Source organism: Helicoverpa armigera, chromosome 9 (assembly GCF_030705265.1).
Source record: "Helicoverpa armigera isolate CAAS_96S chromosome 9, ASM3070526v1, whole genome shotgun sequence".
NCBI lineage: Eukaryota > Metazoa > Arthropoda > Insecta > Lepidoptera > Noctuidae > Helicoverpa > Helicoverpa armigera.
In genome coordinates this window covers 10,851,411-10,868,277 of record NC_087128.1, presented here as the reverse complement: position 1 = coordinate 10,868,277, position 16,867 = coordinate 10,851,411, and the positions used below count along the sequence as shown (strand labels likewise).

Sequence of the window (16,867 nt, the reverse complement as noted above, 5' to 3'; positions counted from 1 at the left end):
TATTTAAATTAAAGTAATCAGTCCTTAAATAGCTGACTTTAAATATTCAAGGCTAAAGTGTTGTGGTGGAGGTACCTCAACGAGACAGATGCGTTCCGTTTTTGTTTATAAATTGTCCGCAAAAAATGGTCAGAGTAGGCGCCGCTGCAACACAATAGACCGTTTAATAAGGCGCTAAGCAAACTCTACCTGGACTTATTCTCGCCAATTTTTTATCGGCACTCACGTCGCTTCGAAATTGATGAGCCCCTATTGTTTGCGCGTGATATCGATCGGTTTTGGTACGACACCATTTCGCGATTTCCCTTTTATGGACGGCAATTAAGCATTTAGATCGGGGTTAAAGATGTTTTTATTCTAGAAGTCACTTATTTGTAGCATGAGGAGTAAGTATCCGGATGTGTGAGAGTTAAAACTCTTGCGGGTTACTTGATCGTGTCGATTGATGTGTCGAGTAAGCACGTAAACTCAGTCCGGGGGCTAATAAAACAGCCATCTATCATGAGCCCACCAGCGGATATTAAATTGACACGCCTCGCTCGGAACACTCCTTCATTTCATCCCATTACGACGATATTACTACGTACGTTTCTAACTGGTCGCTTGTGGCAAACACTTTTTGTTACTATAAACAGGTGCAAGAAATGTTTATTACGGAAATTACATCTAGTACAAATATAAAGGTAGATAATGTTATGTTATAGATGTTGCTTGGTGAGATCGCGGCTGTAATTAAGTCTCAATTGAACAGGAAGCTGATCGACGGCACCGTCTTATCTCACAGAATTATCAAGTGTTATCTTTGAGAGAATTTTTATGGAGCATGTTGTCGCATAATTAACTATCAGTCTTACTTCTTACAGTCTTCTTTGAATATCTGCCGCTAGTTAAGATGAAATTGATGGGTTAACTTAATTTCGATCTCAAACTACGATGATCTTGTAAGATTGGGAGGAATTAATTGAGCGGTTATGAATGTATCCATCATACACAAATGACACGGTACATTCATGATATTTCACCGAGCTTTGAAAGCTTCGCGTGATGGTCAGCGGAAATTAAATGGACACACCCTCATCTGCTGGCGCAGCGTGTGTTATCCCATTAATGAAGACCATTACAAGCTCTATCAGTACAAACGCTGGACATCGTCCATTTTTTGTATTAAACAAATCCGATTATTGTGGCTCGCTGGGCGCTAGGGACTATCGTAATTTACTGTGGCAAGCGTTTTCATTAAGCTTTTCAATATGCCTTTTCCTTATTACGGCAACTAGTTTTATGAATGCGATCTACTCGATTTAAATATCATTTCCTTCGACAAGTAATTATCCAGTCATGTCTCATTATTCACATCCTACTGCCTACAGGTACACATAGAGTATTTGATGGCAACAAATATTAATAATATCACCTATAGTATATTACAGTCTGTCGCAGACATGCCTTGTATTACTTGAAATATCGTTTGAAGAACATTGGAGTCATTCAACCGTACAGCTTCCAGCTAGGTAATAAGTTGTTACAGATATATCATTGAACTTTGCGCTGGCGTCATTCTATGCGGCCGTCAAATGATTCTCACGGAGTTTCGATGTAGACGCGAACTGCCATTAGTCAAGTGGTGTGTTGCGACAACTGAAAGAAATACTGAGACAGATTCTCACGAGGCGAGCTTGCGAACAAACGACTCGAGAGCCGAGGCCCCGCTGGCTCTTGCACTTTTAATTAGTTTTATTTTTTGAGCATTGTTTCGCTGTATTTAAAACCGCAGGGGCTCGATAGCAACTATTCGAGGATGTGAGGTTTTTGCAGTTTGCAATTTGATTGATCTTGAGTATTCTAACACTGCGGTGATAATGTGTAATGCTATCATTCTGTATCCACAAACTCGTTAAAGCAAATTACACCTCGACACGTCGTAAAGCCATTAACTTCACACTCGGAGAGGCGAGCATTGTTGCCGAGTGAAAAACACAGAGAGGAAGCGATAAATTATGTTCGAAGTTTATACGATCGGCCGGTAATGGGCTATGAGCTCGCGATTGCTGCGCTCGCGCAGCATCGCACGAACCCTCTCAAATGAATTGTAGAGTATTAATTTTCGACCGTGTTCAACAATATTCAGAGACGTCAATTCTTATAAGAATACCACACCAATCGAATACAAAAGAATCTCGCCTGTTCGTTTCTTAAAGGTCCATCTGTTTCGAAAAATAACCCAAAACTTTATAGTATGATAACAAAGATTCAGTTGACTTTTAAGCACATATTAATACGATTCCCATCCGGAACAACCCCCGCTGGAGGGTGGTTCCCGGACACGCCAAGACGGAAGTAACAGACGTCTGCCATACCTTGGCTTTGTAATTGGCGGCACGGGCTTACTTCCGGTTTCTTTTGGAAATTACTAATAATAGAAATAAAGTGTGTTCCCTCTTTGAATAATTGTTTTGTGGAGGTAAAATTGTTTTGTGTTAAGCTTCTCCAGTTCTACAGCACAAAGTTTTTAATTTTTGTTAGTGTTGGTATGGGGATTTGGATATGTCAAGGAGTGATGAGGAGGAGGAGTGAGGCTTTGTAGGTTTAGTAGTTTTATGATGATTTAATGTTAGTTTTTCAAGTTGTCCATTTATTACAAATTAACTTGGACATTGGACAACTGGCGTTTTTGTTTGAAAATCTGAATCACTTTTGAAGCATTCAATATTTTTGGTATAAAAATAAAGATTCCAACGACAGAAAATAAAGTTTGTAATTTTAACCCGGTGCTTGCGTCAAAAGCTTTGAATGGAGAAAGAGGAATTTACGTTTCTTCAAAATAACTCGCTTCGCTCATTTCATTGCATGAATGTTTTCAATATTTAGGTATTTGGGAATTCCCACAAGCTCTTGACCTATTTTAGGTGTACAACAATGTTAGAGTGCCGACACGTGGAATTACTCCAGCTGTAAATAGCTGGACAGATTTGGCGACACTGCATGCGTTACGCTTCGAAAATAAATGGCCTGTTGTGAAGAAACGTTCCGTCTGGAAGTACCGTGCCCATATGGGACGCGTGTTGAATACAATTACTCTCATGTCCACCACTTATGGATGTAATTGTATGCTTAGCAAGTTTTATTGTCCTGTACCATAGGCGGCTCAGGAGCTAAGTAGCTCAACCAAGGACGATTGCCTATGGTGTGAAATCCGGTCAATGAAGTCACGTCTCCGCAGCGTATGTGACCATATTATTGACAATAAAATATTCTTGACACCTAAGATTTCGCGGGCTGTATATTTCTGGAAATGTTTTTTGGTTCCCATAAAAAGATTAGTGAAGGGTGGAGGTGCTAATGCATGTGTATACGCACATCCGGTCCGACGGGGTCCGTTAATTGGTCCGCGTAAAAGGGATATCGTGTAGCGTGTCCCCGCGCCCCTTGCCCCAGCTTCCTGTCTCGCGCCATCAGGCGACAACCGAGATCGTGAGTCTCTGTTACTTTGAAGAAAATCTGCCGTAAAAGGTCGCCTGTCCAATTAAACGTCGGGGTATCAGTATTACCCCCTGCCGAGTTTTGTCTTCTTTCGGTCTACAGTCACGACTCCTTATATGTTACCTTTCATATTATGGTCATGAATTAATGTTCTGTCGTTCAATATCACGGATGTTATTGTTTTTAAAATGTTCCAATCTAAATCGCTAATGAGTGCGGTCTCGAACATTATCTTTCAAGTCGTGCTAGGGTTTGCATTTACAGCAGTTGACATGTCCACCGAATGTTTTTGTGTCGTGTTCGTGAACGTCAATGCTTTTTATCTTTTTTCTTCGCTAATGAACAGGACCGCTTCAATTATCTTTGCAATGATTGTGTTTTTTTTTGTGCTATTGATGTTTAATAATGTATGCTGGTGTTGTTGTTAAAGGATGTAACAAGCCAGTCAACAAGAGCGTCATTGATGACCTCTTGATTGAACAAGTGCATTTATACAAACATATTTTATCAATTTGTTGAATTGCTGTTAGTTATTCTACTTACATATTTGTGGGAACTTTCATGCTTTCCCACGAGGATGAAACTTAATTCAGTGTATGGAACGGTGTAAAGTAGTGCTTGATGATTATGTATCTTTATTACTGTCTATATGTGTTCCTAAAGATTCGTTTTCCCATGACGAGCTCCTGGACTGTGACTGACTTCATGCCATCATTATGTCTGTGCTCATCCTAGCATACAGCTTATGAGTTGTTGCATGAAATCACAGACAGAAGTCTTGTTTTTTCATTACATGGTACCTGTAGTTTTCCTTATTTTAAAGGCACTAAAATTCATGATGTGGCTTCAAACAACCAATTGGATGCAGATTTTCCAAGTTGCAGTGGCCAAAGGTGCCGTCCTGAGAACTAAACAATCGAAGTAGTTCCTAGAAACAGTCAATGGGCTCGTTAGGTGTAGAGAATGGAAAGAGTACTCATCGTCGGAAACAATAGGTGTTAACTTGCACATTTAGTACGCGAGTCTAAAGAGGATGTGAACTGATTACTGACTAGTTCAAAATTCACAATTTCGATACCAAAACCAATGCTTTTCCGTCTATCAGTGCGACCTCTACTTTGAACCTAATATTTCTTGCGATGGTATTTAGTTCATCGTATGCGCAAATAGAATTATTGTAAACATGTTATGTTTTTATTTATAGCTATAATTCGCGATGTATGTGTTAGACGACAGATGAAGTAGCTGCCCGTGCGTGTGTTTATAGTCTGTGTGGTATGTAAATATACTGTGTACATCAGAGCAGATATGTAGCCGGCTGTTTTGTTAGTATAGACCGTATTGTTATCATTCGTAGCTCACGCGACTAGACAATAATGCCGCATTCGTGATGGGTGACTGTTAGGATTCCATTCATTTATAGCTTCGCTGCTTTCACGAAAAAACTTTTGCACTTCAGATATTTTGCATAAGATTGCATTGAATAGTTGTAGAATTAAGATTCTCATCAGATTTTCCACTTATTTATAAGTTCATGACGGCGACGTTGGAAACTCGTACGGTTTATTTATTACCAGTGGAGAGTGGGCCGGTTCCGGTCGGTGCTTGCGCAGGAAACCCGCAGGATATATCAAAATTAGAATCGCGAGCCGATGAACGGTGGGGCACTTGCGCTATGTCGACCGCACTTCCCATATCCGTTTATCAAAGTCCTTTAAATCGTAAAATGATTTCCTGAATTTCAAATTCATAAACTGCATTTCAAAAAGTACTATTTATTGCATTGAATGTTAAAAATGTTAGGGCTAATTCTTATGTCATACTCATAAAAATACTTTCAGAGCCTTCGGGTATGTGCGATTCGGAGTCCGTGGATATCGGCACGTCGTTTTATTTTCGATGTTTCTCGTTGTCCGACGAACGGAAGTCATTATGCGCTTTCCGCTGTTCGTTGTACTGCTGCCCTGTAAAATGTATTCATTAAATCAGCGATCATGGTTTCACTCGTCGGATTTCTTCTCGCAAGATCATTGTTTGACGTCAATTTCACGTTTATTTCTTTGTGACCAAACTCACGTTGATCATTCGGTGACTTTAAATCGTCTCTTTAGCTATCGTTTATTTTTATTTGTTTTAACAAGCCGTTTTTATCCCCATGTTTGTTTGCGCTCATCAAAAGTCTGTAGGATGAGGTAGGAGGGCGGCCTCTTGCAACACTCGCGGGGGCATGCGACAAATATTGACATGACAAATGTTTGTGTAGTAGAAAAAGCACGTACGTCTCTTGTGACTACCATGTTCACCGTAGGTGGTGCGGTGGTGCGCACAGATAATACGGCTGTAAACCGCCGAGATAACACACACTGTTTGCACAAAACAAATCATGTTTGCTTACTTTATGTCCTAAGGATTGCTGGCACGGATCACTAGCGCTTGGATATTATGCGTCCTCACGTTCTATTTGCATTGCTTTATGGGTATGCATTCACTGTCGGTGCAGGTTAGGATTTGTCAGAGGCCAACAAATAAACAAACAATACTAATATGCAGTTGTACATTATAGATAGATACAGGTACATAGTAGATTTTTTAATTAACGCGTTCATTCATAAATTATTTAAAGCAAAACAATGTTGTCATCTTTTTACCAAATTATAGATTGTTGAGTTCATTTGCCAACGCATTTGTATCCGTAAACAAGCAGCAGCCAAGGCCGCGTATGTTTACGAGTCTACCAACGTTAATAACACGTATACATCGACAGGTTGATATAAATGTTAATACTTGCTAGACAGCACAGCTCACGTTATTCAAAATTGTTTGCGAAGAACGAAAACTAAAATCTACAGATTGCTATTTTCACATGATTGGCAGCTAGATCGACATAAATGACAAAAATGCATAAATATTTAATGCAATCTTTGTTTACTTCTTAAAAAGTAATGTTCATACAACGTATATAAAACGTGATAAGCCCACTGATACTCCGATAGGCCGCGATTTATTCGCGTGTTGCGAATCGCCAACGGAAACGTATGCCAGTAATGAGCTTCGGATGTCGCTCACCTATTGTGACGAGCTAATAGATATTGACTTCCTTAGCTCAGACCGTGGTGGTAACAACACCGGTCTATAATGAGGCATTGTTCACATCTTATTCTGTTTTCAAGACGCAGATCCGGGCTGTGAACCGATTGCTAAACTGGCCATTTGTGCATTGAATATGAGAGCAGTATCATATGCTGGCGGCCGTTCACTAATCCAGGTCAACGTTCCTTCACGGATCCGCAACGGCAATTTTAACTGACACCAAATGATCTGGCATTTACTCCACAGTATAGTACCGTGAATCAGAATTCGTGCCTGACTCAGGAGCCTATTACAAACCTACCGTAGTTGATCATCGATCACGAGTTGACCCTCTGCCTTTGCGCGCCGTCACATTTCAATAAGTTTTTTGTAAGTAATGCACACAGGTAAGGTTGGAGTTTGGGAACGCTGTTTGACAAGATCATTTTATGAGAGCGTATCATTTATGTAAAGAATCTCTTACAGATCAGAGCTTTTATGCATGTTAAAGTTGTATCACTATAACTCGGAAACGCGTCTTTATTGGAGTCATTCTTATTAGACAGTATTAGTCTTCGTTCCTCTCGTTTTAATTTCGGGAGACGGTTGGTCGGCTACATGGCCGCGTAACATTTCATCTTCCGCACGTTCCGCGGCTTGCCTGAGAACCATCGTCACCAGTGGCACGGAACTCGATGTTTACCTGACCATTGGCCCGCAGCACCTCCTAAACTTTATGGGAGGCGAACAAATACTGCGTCTAACTTTGTGAACTTCCGCTTTGTTATGCCATTGACCTCCAAGAAAGTATTTGGTGCATGTCATTATATCCTTTAAATGAACTATAAATTGAGTGATTGAACTAAGTATTGCGCACTGCCATTTTGCATAAATCTTTGTATCGAGCACTAGGATTTGACATTCAGTGTTATTCGCAGGCAGAACCTGCATGATTAAATCGTAAACAGTCGTATTCATCAACGTGTTAGTTTCATGTAAATAGCTGAACAAATAAAAGCAAATCACCAGATGTTGTAAATGGTGGCGTCATTAGCTCGAGCCGTAATCCCTTGACGGCACGCGCAGGCACGCCGCGTTAAGTGGGTTAGCATGTCGATCCTGGCCTGTTCAAGGTCGCACCAATCATTTGCCTGCATAAATATATTATCAATATAAACATTACTATCTTAAAAATCTAAAACACTTTCGGTGAATATTATGAAATAACTAACGATGCTGCCATCAAACAGGTTATGAAAGAAATTAAGTTTGAAGCAGTTGCCTTGATGAATGGAGTAACAAATCATGTTCCAATATTAGCGTCCTTGATATAGTTGGACTCGTTTCACTTCCTGTTACGAGGCGAATTGTAAACGCTGAGCACGTCACTCATTCAAACTCAATCAAAGGATCATGAATGAGATGTTTACTGCGCTCGTACATGCGTATGTGTGCAAGACTTGAAGCGTTTCCTGTTTTATAACATAGTTTATCATAGGTATGTATCACTATCGATACATAATCATAATTTCGTAACTAAACAAGCTTTGATTTTTCCACTTCGTCAATGGAAGAAATATTATCTTACTTTGAACTTTCATGCCAGTCTTTCATCGGATTAGCTTGGTGCTAAATGCCCTGACTCAATAACTCATCGTAATACATGTATTTATGAATGCGGTTCAAAAGAAGGTAATATATCATGGGGTGTTAATGGCTTATAGTGTTAGATGTAAGTTTGTGTCCGTAGCTAGCCGCGACACTGGAGGGCCGCAGGGCCGTCCTGCCAAGGCCAGCCAGTTCGTTAGGGCCATTCATGGATGCCTGCGCGCAACCTCCTCCCCACTCTCCCGCGGCGACAGGATATTCTCCCTCGCTGTGTGCTATGTTGTCCGATTGATCGGTTTATTTTTTTAAATCGAACGCAAAGCAAAAAGACACCACGCGCAATCGTAATTCACCGGATGCACTAACGAGTGTTAAATTTTTTAAACCCCTCCATGTAGCATTAGTTTGTTTTTGTTGAAGGCCGTTTCCGCCATGACTTAATCCATAACTCAACCGGTACATATAGTATGCGATAACTATTAGAGCTTATTAGTTTCTATTAAAAGAATCCACAACAAATTAAAGTGTCTCTCCGTCGGACATTCCATTCACGTAAGGACGCAATAATAGACATTGCCGTGAGACATCTTGTATGCCATTTCCTACTAGTTTAGTGGTTGAATAGACTTTAATAAACAGGACATGAGGCTTTTGCTCTGAATAGAAATGTTCAGTTTCCAGGCACATGGATACAAAGCACGTCGTTGACATTTGCAATGTACAATAAACATAATAGTCGCAAGATCTGTGCTTCTGGTCATTGAATTGGAATTGTGTTTTTATAAGCACTGCATTCCAGACGAGTGCCCTTGGAATGAAATATTAATGAGTTTACAAACAACCTTCGACAAGGCGCAACTTGGTCTAATTTCCAAAAAGGTCTAAGGATAACATCTTCATTCATACGAATATGGTCTCTCGGTGGGTGGAAGTGGGCAATGAATCACTTCGCTCAGTGTTGTGTTGTGGACTGGTGGATGAACATCGGCGTATTTCGGCTGCGCATTGTGAGCAATTCGTCATGATTTGCGTATGTAAATCAATGGAGTTTGGTTGTGCGGGCGTAACGGTATTTTCGTCGGTCCACAGCAGGAAGGCGGATGCTATAAACACACTTTCAGCAGCGTTACCATAGCGGCGTACCTATATCGCTTTTGTTCAATAAATTCGTTCACGACATGCGGTGTTTGGGTGATCTTCATAAATAATTTCGAAGGTTGCAAGTTCCCCGAGGCACGTGCCCATACACATGTTTGAGGGATTAGTACGGACCCTCACGTCTAGGGCTGGACTTAATGGCTGCCGAAAGCGCATCACTTTTTTATGGAAGTTTAATAAATATTTGTTCGGTTATTTATCAATGTTACGTGACGTACATATTTTGGAGGAGTCGTATTATATTAAAGTTGTATTATTCAATGATACATTTTATTGAAACGTCACCTCTGTTTGATTTATAGTATTTTTTTCTGTTGGCAAAACGTTTGAAATTTTTATAGTAACCTGTTGTCCTGTTTACCTTCCAACAAAGGGTCAACTGTCAGAAAACAAGTTTCAAAGTCAACTTATGTCAATCCGAAGTGGCTAGCTTATAAAAAATATTATTTCCTATTTAAAAAGTGTTAAAACTAATATCCAGTCAAGTAGGTGTATAAAATGAACAAGTATGAAAGCTATGAAGTTTTGCGGTTTGCGGTTTCTTACCACGCGTATAAGAATTTATTGGAGAAATATTTCCTTTAGAATAATTTGTCACTGAACTACATACCGAGGATCTTGTTACTGAATTCCAAAGCAAGACGTTGGAATCTGTTGTGCTCGACAATAAAGCAGTGCTTGATGGAGAGCCAGTGCTGTACTTGACAGTTGTACTGGAGCCCATTTATGTGTCAGGAAGTATGACACACGTTGCAAGACTATGGAGCGGTGAAAGTAACAGCGTGCTCTTATATCTATTTCCATTCTATGCATAGATTGCTTGGGATTCTTAACTGGCTAAGTAAGAACATTTTTACATGTATTTACCGATGTTTGATTAAATATTAATAAAATTTTTAAAGCCAGTTTTAAGTTTGTACGCGAGTCTTTACACTGCCACTTTGAAGGTGCCCTTCAATTATTTTGTACCAGCACAAAAAGTAGAATAACCACTTATGACAGATTTACGGTACTTAACTTTTGATTAACATTTAAATCGGCATTCTCAAGTTCATCATATGATAAATTCATTGCAATTTTGTGATCGACAGCATCTCTTTTTGGCAGTCGTTACCTGTCCCTGGATAACTTAAAAACAAGTATAATATGCAGTAATCCAAGTTTGCATAACATAGTCTATGATTGTTCACTTCCCGTCTGCTATTATTCTAGTTGCATTGTATTATGCAAGGCTGCGTCACGCGTCACTATCACACATTAATAAGAACCAGCTCATTTGAGCACTAACTTACCATCGCTGGAGGGAGAAATGTCGCCGCCCCCGACTTAAGCCCACGCCCGCCTTCGTATTTCTATATACTTTCCTCCTGCCCACGAGCACATAAAGAATGTTTAGAAATACTTATTTACTACCTATGAAACGAGTCGTCGTCGTTACAATTGCGTGGCGGCTGTAATCTCTTTACAAGCAAAAATCATAAAGTCTGTCACATGTTTGGAACGCTGTCACTCCCACATCAAGGTTGATCAATCAAAAAGGATCGGCTGAATGGGATCAATAAGTATGGTAAATGTGGTGGGCGATCGGTCGTCGAACTGCGCGGGCGCAAGCCGGTGGTGCGCTCTAATTCAATTTAACGACAATCCATTGCGCACTAGGCTAACACTCCGCCTTGATGCCATCCATCCATTAGCTGTATTACTCAACTGTTTCTATATGACCGCTGCCTTGGCCCTGGAGATAGTCGCGCGGATTATATTACGGAATTTAATTTGAAATCTTATGTTGAGTAATGATTCAGTATTCTATTGACCATCATTATGATTTAACGCTTCATGTTGAATGCTTCCATAATAATGTTGGACATTAAAGTATTCAGTAAGTGGCGTTTTATGTTTAAGGTTTCATATTTCTTGGGATTTATGGAGACTACACAATTAACCACAAGCGTTTATACTCTAAATGTTCTGTCAAGATTACCCGTGTCTGATGATTTATGATAATGGGAAATAGCTATCTATGTTATTCTCATGATAATTAGGCAGTACTATTGTTTCTGTGATAATACTACTCTGGTCGGGTCCGTATCTGCAAGGATGGGCCGTGTCACCTTGAATGCCGGATGCCGGCATTCTGTCGATGGAGCTATCGGCCGTCAATCGTGTGAGCGTCTCGCCATATTATATTATAGCCGTCTGTCTGTTTGTCTGTGCGACTACGAGAGCCGTTTTTATTTTACGACCATCCACGTCCGCTGATCAAGTCCTCCGACAAGGTCGCCGTTTCTTGTAACCTAACCAATCAACCGGTGCATCTATCGGAACTATAAACTTATCCCAACCAAGTGTAGGTGTCTTAGTGCTTAGCAAATAAAACGTCATGTACGTTCTATAGGATCTAGAGAAAAGTTAGCATGAATTCAAGGGAAGACCGTGTCTCATCTTTAAAGTCCCCAACGGAAATGGATTGAACGTGGGCGACACCTACGGATTGCGCGAGTGACCACTCTCAACACAAAGTGACAAATTTAATATCGTTATCTATTTCTGTAACTCCTCATCTCAGCTCGTTAACATTTATTTCTGGTCGTTTGTTCCAGGTAAGTGCTTCGTAATCACCGCTTCACGATCCACTGAAGGTCAAACACTTCATCAATCAATTACGGTAGATGTACATTATTGGATAGTACTTATCCTTATTTACTTGGACCCCTCGTGTTTATTACAATGTTTAACACGCGTCAATTTTAACCAATTGAGCTTTAATATGTCAATGTCGGTGAATACCTACTGAGTAGGGTATATCTTCATCATACAATAGAATATTATGAGCGCGCTCTCTCTGGGCGTGGACTGCATCAGAATTTGTAACACTACGACTTATTTCCGCATCCGCTATTGTAACGCTGTCCACTGCAATTTAATCATCTCTGCGAGTGACAAGATCTATTGGAACAGATTTTCTTTGGCTGTTATCAAAATGGTAGTGTGGGCTCTTAATTCATATTTTTAAGGTTCAATCTTGTTTGTGTTTAAAATTGAGTGGTTCCCTTTGATGTAGAACGGGAATATCGACAAAGACGGATGTCCGGTCCCGGTCAGGATTTGTTTCACATGAACGATGCTTCTCTGTGGCTTCGTCAAGATGAAGACGAGCGTGCTTTTTTCATTAGTTATTTTCATCATACTTAATATATTATGAATAAATCTATGTATAGCATACATTGCTTTGCTATTTCAGGATATAAAAAAATGAGCATGTGTAAATAATATCTAAAATATTCGCAGTATACTTACACGAAAAATAGAATAAAAAAAAATTTTTTTTTGAGTCTGCATCAATTTGTTATGATCTGTCAAAAACTTCTTGTGAAGACTGATCGTCAGCTTAAAAGACGTCAAAAGGGAGACTATAAAGGCTGTTTGCTTAAAAAATTAACATTAGTTAGTGTAGGAAACGGAGGAAAGAAGCCCAAATCCTTCCGGTCCTTTTGATATCGCGTATAAGCGGCGTACGCGCATTTCAAAGGGCCAGTGTATTTGTCCGACGAAGCTTGGGTAAACATCATTCGTTGAACGGGTGTGTGATTTCAGCCTTTTGTGTTTTTACTGTACATTTGTTGCCCGGGGAACGATTTAATCTCATTATGTATGCACATCCGGAAGTTTGCCAGCGTTGGAATACAAAAAATCGGTGCGGAGATGTGTCATAGCATAGTAGCCGATTATGTTTATAATTTGTTTGAGTAGCTATGTCGGCTTGCTTTGTTCTCTTCGGTATGTTCATTGATTCTTTTGTACCTATATGACGGAACATACAATATCAGCCGGATAGACGGATCCCACCAAAAACATTAAATGTAAAAAAAGCCAATCCTCTACGCAATTCCTCCACCGTAAAAAGTTTTGAGATCGCATAGAAGCCAAGTCCTGTTCAACTTTATTTGTAATAATAAATCAATATTTTGTGACTATATCAATAGTTTTGTTCACATTACAATAATATTGACTTAGCCATGAGCACAATAAACTACAAATATAATACAGCATATCTTGGAGAGGTGAAAGTCAATCATGAAGTTTAATATCACAGAATTAAATACTTTTAGTTTTTTCAATTGTTACTAAATGACCGACAGTCAGTATCATCCAAAATCATGAACTGCACATTTACTATGGCGCATGTTTGGTCCATGGTGATCTCAAATTCCAATCAGTCCAATCGTAAAATCATGTCCATATAGAATGTATCAATTCAATGGTATTTACACATTATTTCAGGGAGCGACTATTAACTTGTGCTCATGGCCAAGACAATATTATTGTAATGTGAACAAAACTATTGATATAGTCACAAAATATTGATTTATTATTACAAATAAAGTTGAACAGGACTTGGCTTCTATGCGATCTCAAAACTTTTTACGGTGGAGGAATTGCGTAGAGGATTGGCTTTTTTTACATTTAATGTTTTTGGTGGGATCTAATTTATTTTTTGTAGGTCTCCTTCTTCTCTAAGTATATAACAAATTAAATTAACTTACATGCAACTAACTAAATATATAACAAACTAAATATGTAGACCTAAACTAGCACGTAAACAACATTTTTTTTAAATAAATTAAACAATTTCGAAATTGTCGAATTTTTTAATCGAATATCTTTTAGAATAAAACAGATTTATTTCAGAGGTAGATGGCGCTATCACATGAAATTGTTTTTTTTTTTAACTAAAAACCGTAGCGCGATTTAGACCAGGACAACGCCATCTATCGAGCGAGCATGCAGTATTTATCGCACTGCATTAATATGAAAGATTTTATCATTATTCATTTTATTTTAACCTAGCTTTTTTATTCATATGTATGTATATTTAATACATATTAACAATACCACACTACGTAACAAAAAAAAACAAATAGTAACATTTTGTACATAAATAAATAACAAAGTTATCAATGCAGTCAAAATTCATACACAATGTTCTTGAAAAACCGCAAATATAAATTTGTTTCCTATTTTTTATTAAGTTTTAAGGTTTTTATAATTTTTCCTTTAAATGTAGCTAATAACCTATCTTGGTGCCAAATTTGAAGGTTCTAAGTTTGCTAGAAGTACCTTAGACTTTTGATGATCGGTCAGTGAGTGAGTCAGTGACAAAATGGTGTAACTTTGATCGCTCATAACTCGTAAACTATTTATTCAAATTTCTTGTAATTTTGGGACTGAGCTTGTTCTAATACTTACTCTTGGTCATCGAAAACCTAAACTCCTAGCTTTGTTCACATGGAAGATACAGGGGGCTGAAATAGCCGCGAAACGCTTCGAGAAAAGATGGTACGGCCGTGCCCGCTTTGCTCGAGTCTTGGCTGGGGCACTGCCGTGCCCTCAGATATGCTGTTTTCCCGGGAAACTATAAACAAAGTCTTACAATGGCATTTAAAACAAGGTATTTAAATGAACAAAACGGATAAACAAAACATGTATTTAATTTGTAACACTGGCTTTTCTGTTTAGAACTCGTGCAACTATTTTCAATGCTGTTTAATTCATGTTCTAAAAACAAGATCTTGTTTTCCAACGAATTCCTGGTACCCTAAATCCCTATTAGTAAAGTGCCGTTAGCATTCGGTATTTGGCGAGTGGTGCGCGAACGTTTTGCATACAATGCCCATGTTGGTGCGTTTGCGCAACCAAGCGGTCATCGGGCCGGATGTGACGCTGCGCCGCAGCCCGTGCCAAATTGTGCCTGCATTTAATGTGGACTAGATAGCCTTACGATGTCCCAGAGTAATCAGCAATGTTGCAGACATACTTACATATTAAAAAGTCTATTTCAACAGCAGAGTACTCCGACATGAATGAATACTACTCGCTTGGCATGCTGTGAGTTATTTACTTTCGGACAGAGAATAAAGCAAATAGCCAACTTGTCAGTAAGAAAGACAATCACGTTTTCCATTACTTACAAACCAAGCTACACTATTGCATAAGTCCAGACTCCTTGTCTGTATTCAATTTATTTTCTAAATTAAATATAAGAAGTCAATTATCGAATAATTCGTAATGGCTATTGAGTGTTGTGTTCACGACTCCGTTCGCGTTCAGTATTATCACTGTGACCCGTATCGTTAATATAAAACTAACCTAAAAAAATTGCACAATCATTTGCATCCGCCATTACTGCCAGTTATTAATTATCTAGACATTTTTTAACGAAACTCTGATAAATCATAATTAGTCAGGTCCATTGTTTTGTCTCTGAGAACAAAATTCTGAGTTTTTTGGTCATATCAAAGAAAAAACATCTAAATGTTGGTAACCTCGAAAACCGCTCGACCAATTTGAATAAACTTTACCGTTGCATATTGTTTTTCTCCGCAATTAAAAACCAGAAGTAGGTATTTTAGAATGCATCAGTTTCATAAGAACTGTTGCAACAGATTTTTATGCTACATTTTTTTTGTACGAAGCATTATGCTCTTCATTATCTCCAAGTATAACTTTAAGAGACAGTCTTTTGTTCTTTTTCTGAGATGCGTCAGAGAAGGTGTAACTTCATCCCTGTAATGGACTGTCTAGACACGTGAGTTACCCTTATTCATTGATCTGGTTTCTATGGATACCTGCATTGTATGAAATGTCCTTCCCTTGCAGTATCACTTTCATCAAAGGAGATAAGTCCCCACGCAATTGTCAGCAAGAGTGACATAGGGGTGACTATCTCTTAAGGGTGATCTGATCGTGAAAAGTGAGAAGGCAAAGACTTTTTTCGATACCAAAAATGCAAAGCTTCATAATCATCTATCAATTAATATGTAAATGATATTTTCTATGTGCACACTGGACTTATATTCACGAGTATCTATTTGCGTTTCCACTTCGGGCTACAGCCTTCCAATCGAAGGCAATTGGGTCCAGATGGACGCAGTAAGATTTCTGAATTTTGGACAACAATTTGATTGTCTATTTTACAATATTTGCTTCATATGCCTTTTGCCTTTAGTTTTTACATGCGGGTGGTCCAACCCAAGGTCAGCCTTGAGCGGCTGCAGCAGGACTAATGCGAACATGCACCGCACGGACAAATGATGCCGGTGCCTTACATCCGGTCAAGCTATGTAAATCAGTGTCACACTTCGACATATGTACGCGCTATTGTCCTTGGTACTGGTTCCATCGGGTATTTTATTTTAATTTAGGCAGGTTCTTTATTGGTGTTGTGTAGACTTCGTTGAAATGAGTTAGGAATTTTAGAGGCAGACTTAAAATTGGAAACATGGTGTGAATGGCCATTTTCCTCTCGTGACTTTTGCTTGTGATTATTTCGAATCAGGGCTGTAAAATAGTAGATCACGTATACTTTTTATGACAACTAAATTCGTAAACCGAGCTATCGCGAAGAAAGGATTTCAACGAAAGCAAAATTTGCTACATGACATCACTTCGTGTGTTTGGCTCGATGACAATAAAGCTCTTTTAACAACCATTTCAACTAATGTGTTAGATTAAGTCATTCAGGAGTTTACCTGTTGAATATTTTTGTCATTCA

General features: G+C 39.0%; 1 protein-coding gene across 5 annotated transcripts in view; it reads left to right on the top strand.

Moving 5' to 3' along the window:
• Hecw (Hecw ubiquitin protein ligase) overlaps nucleotides 1–16,867 on the top strand; it is a 101,996-nt gene that overhangs the window by 16,639 nt on the left and 68,490 nt on the right. The gene's annotated exons all lie outside the window — the stretch shown is intronic.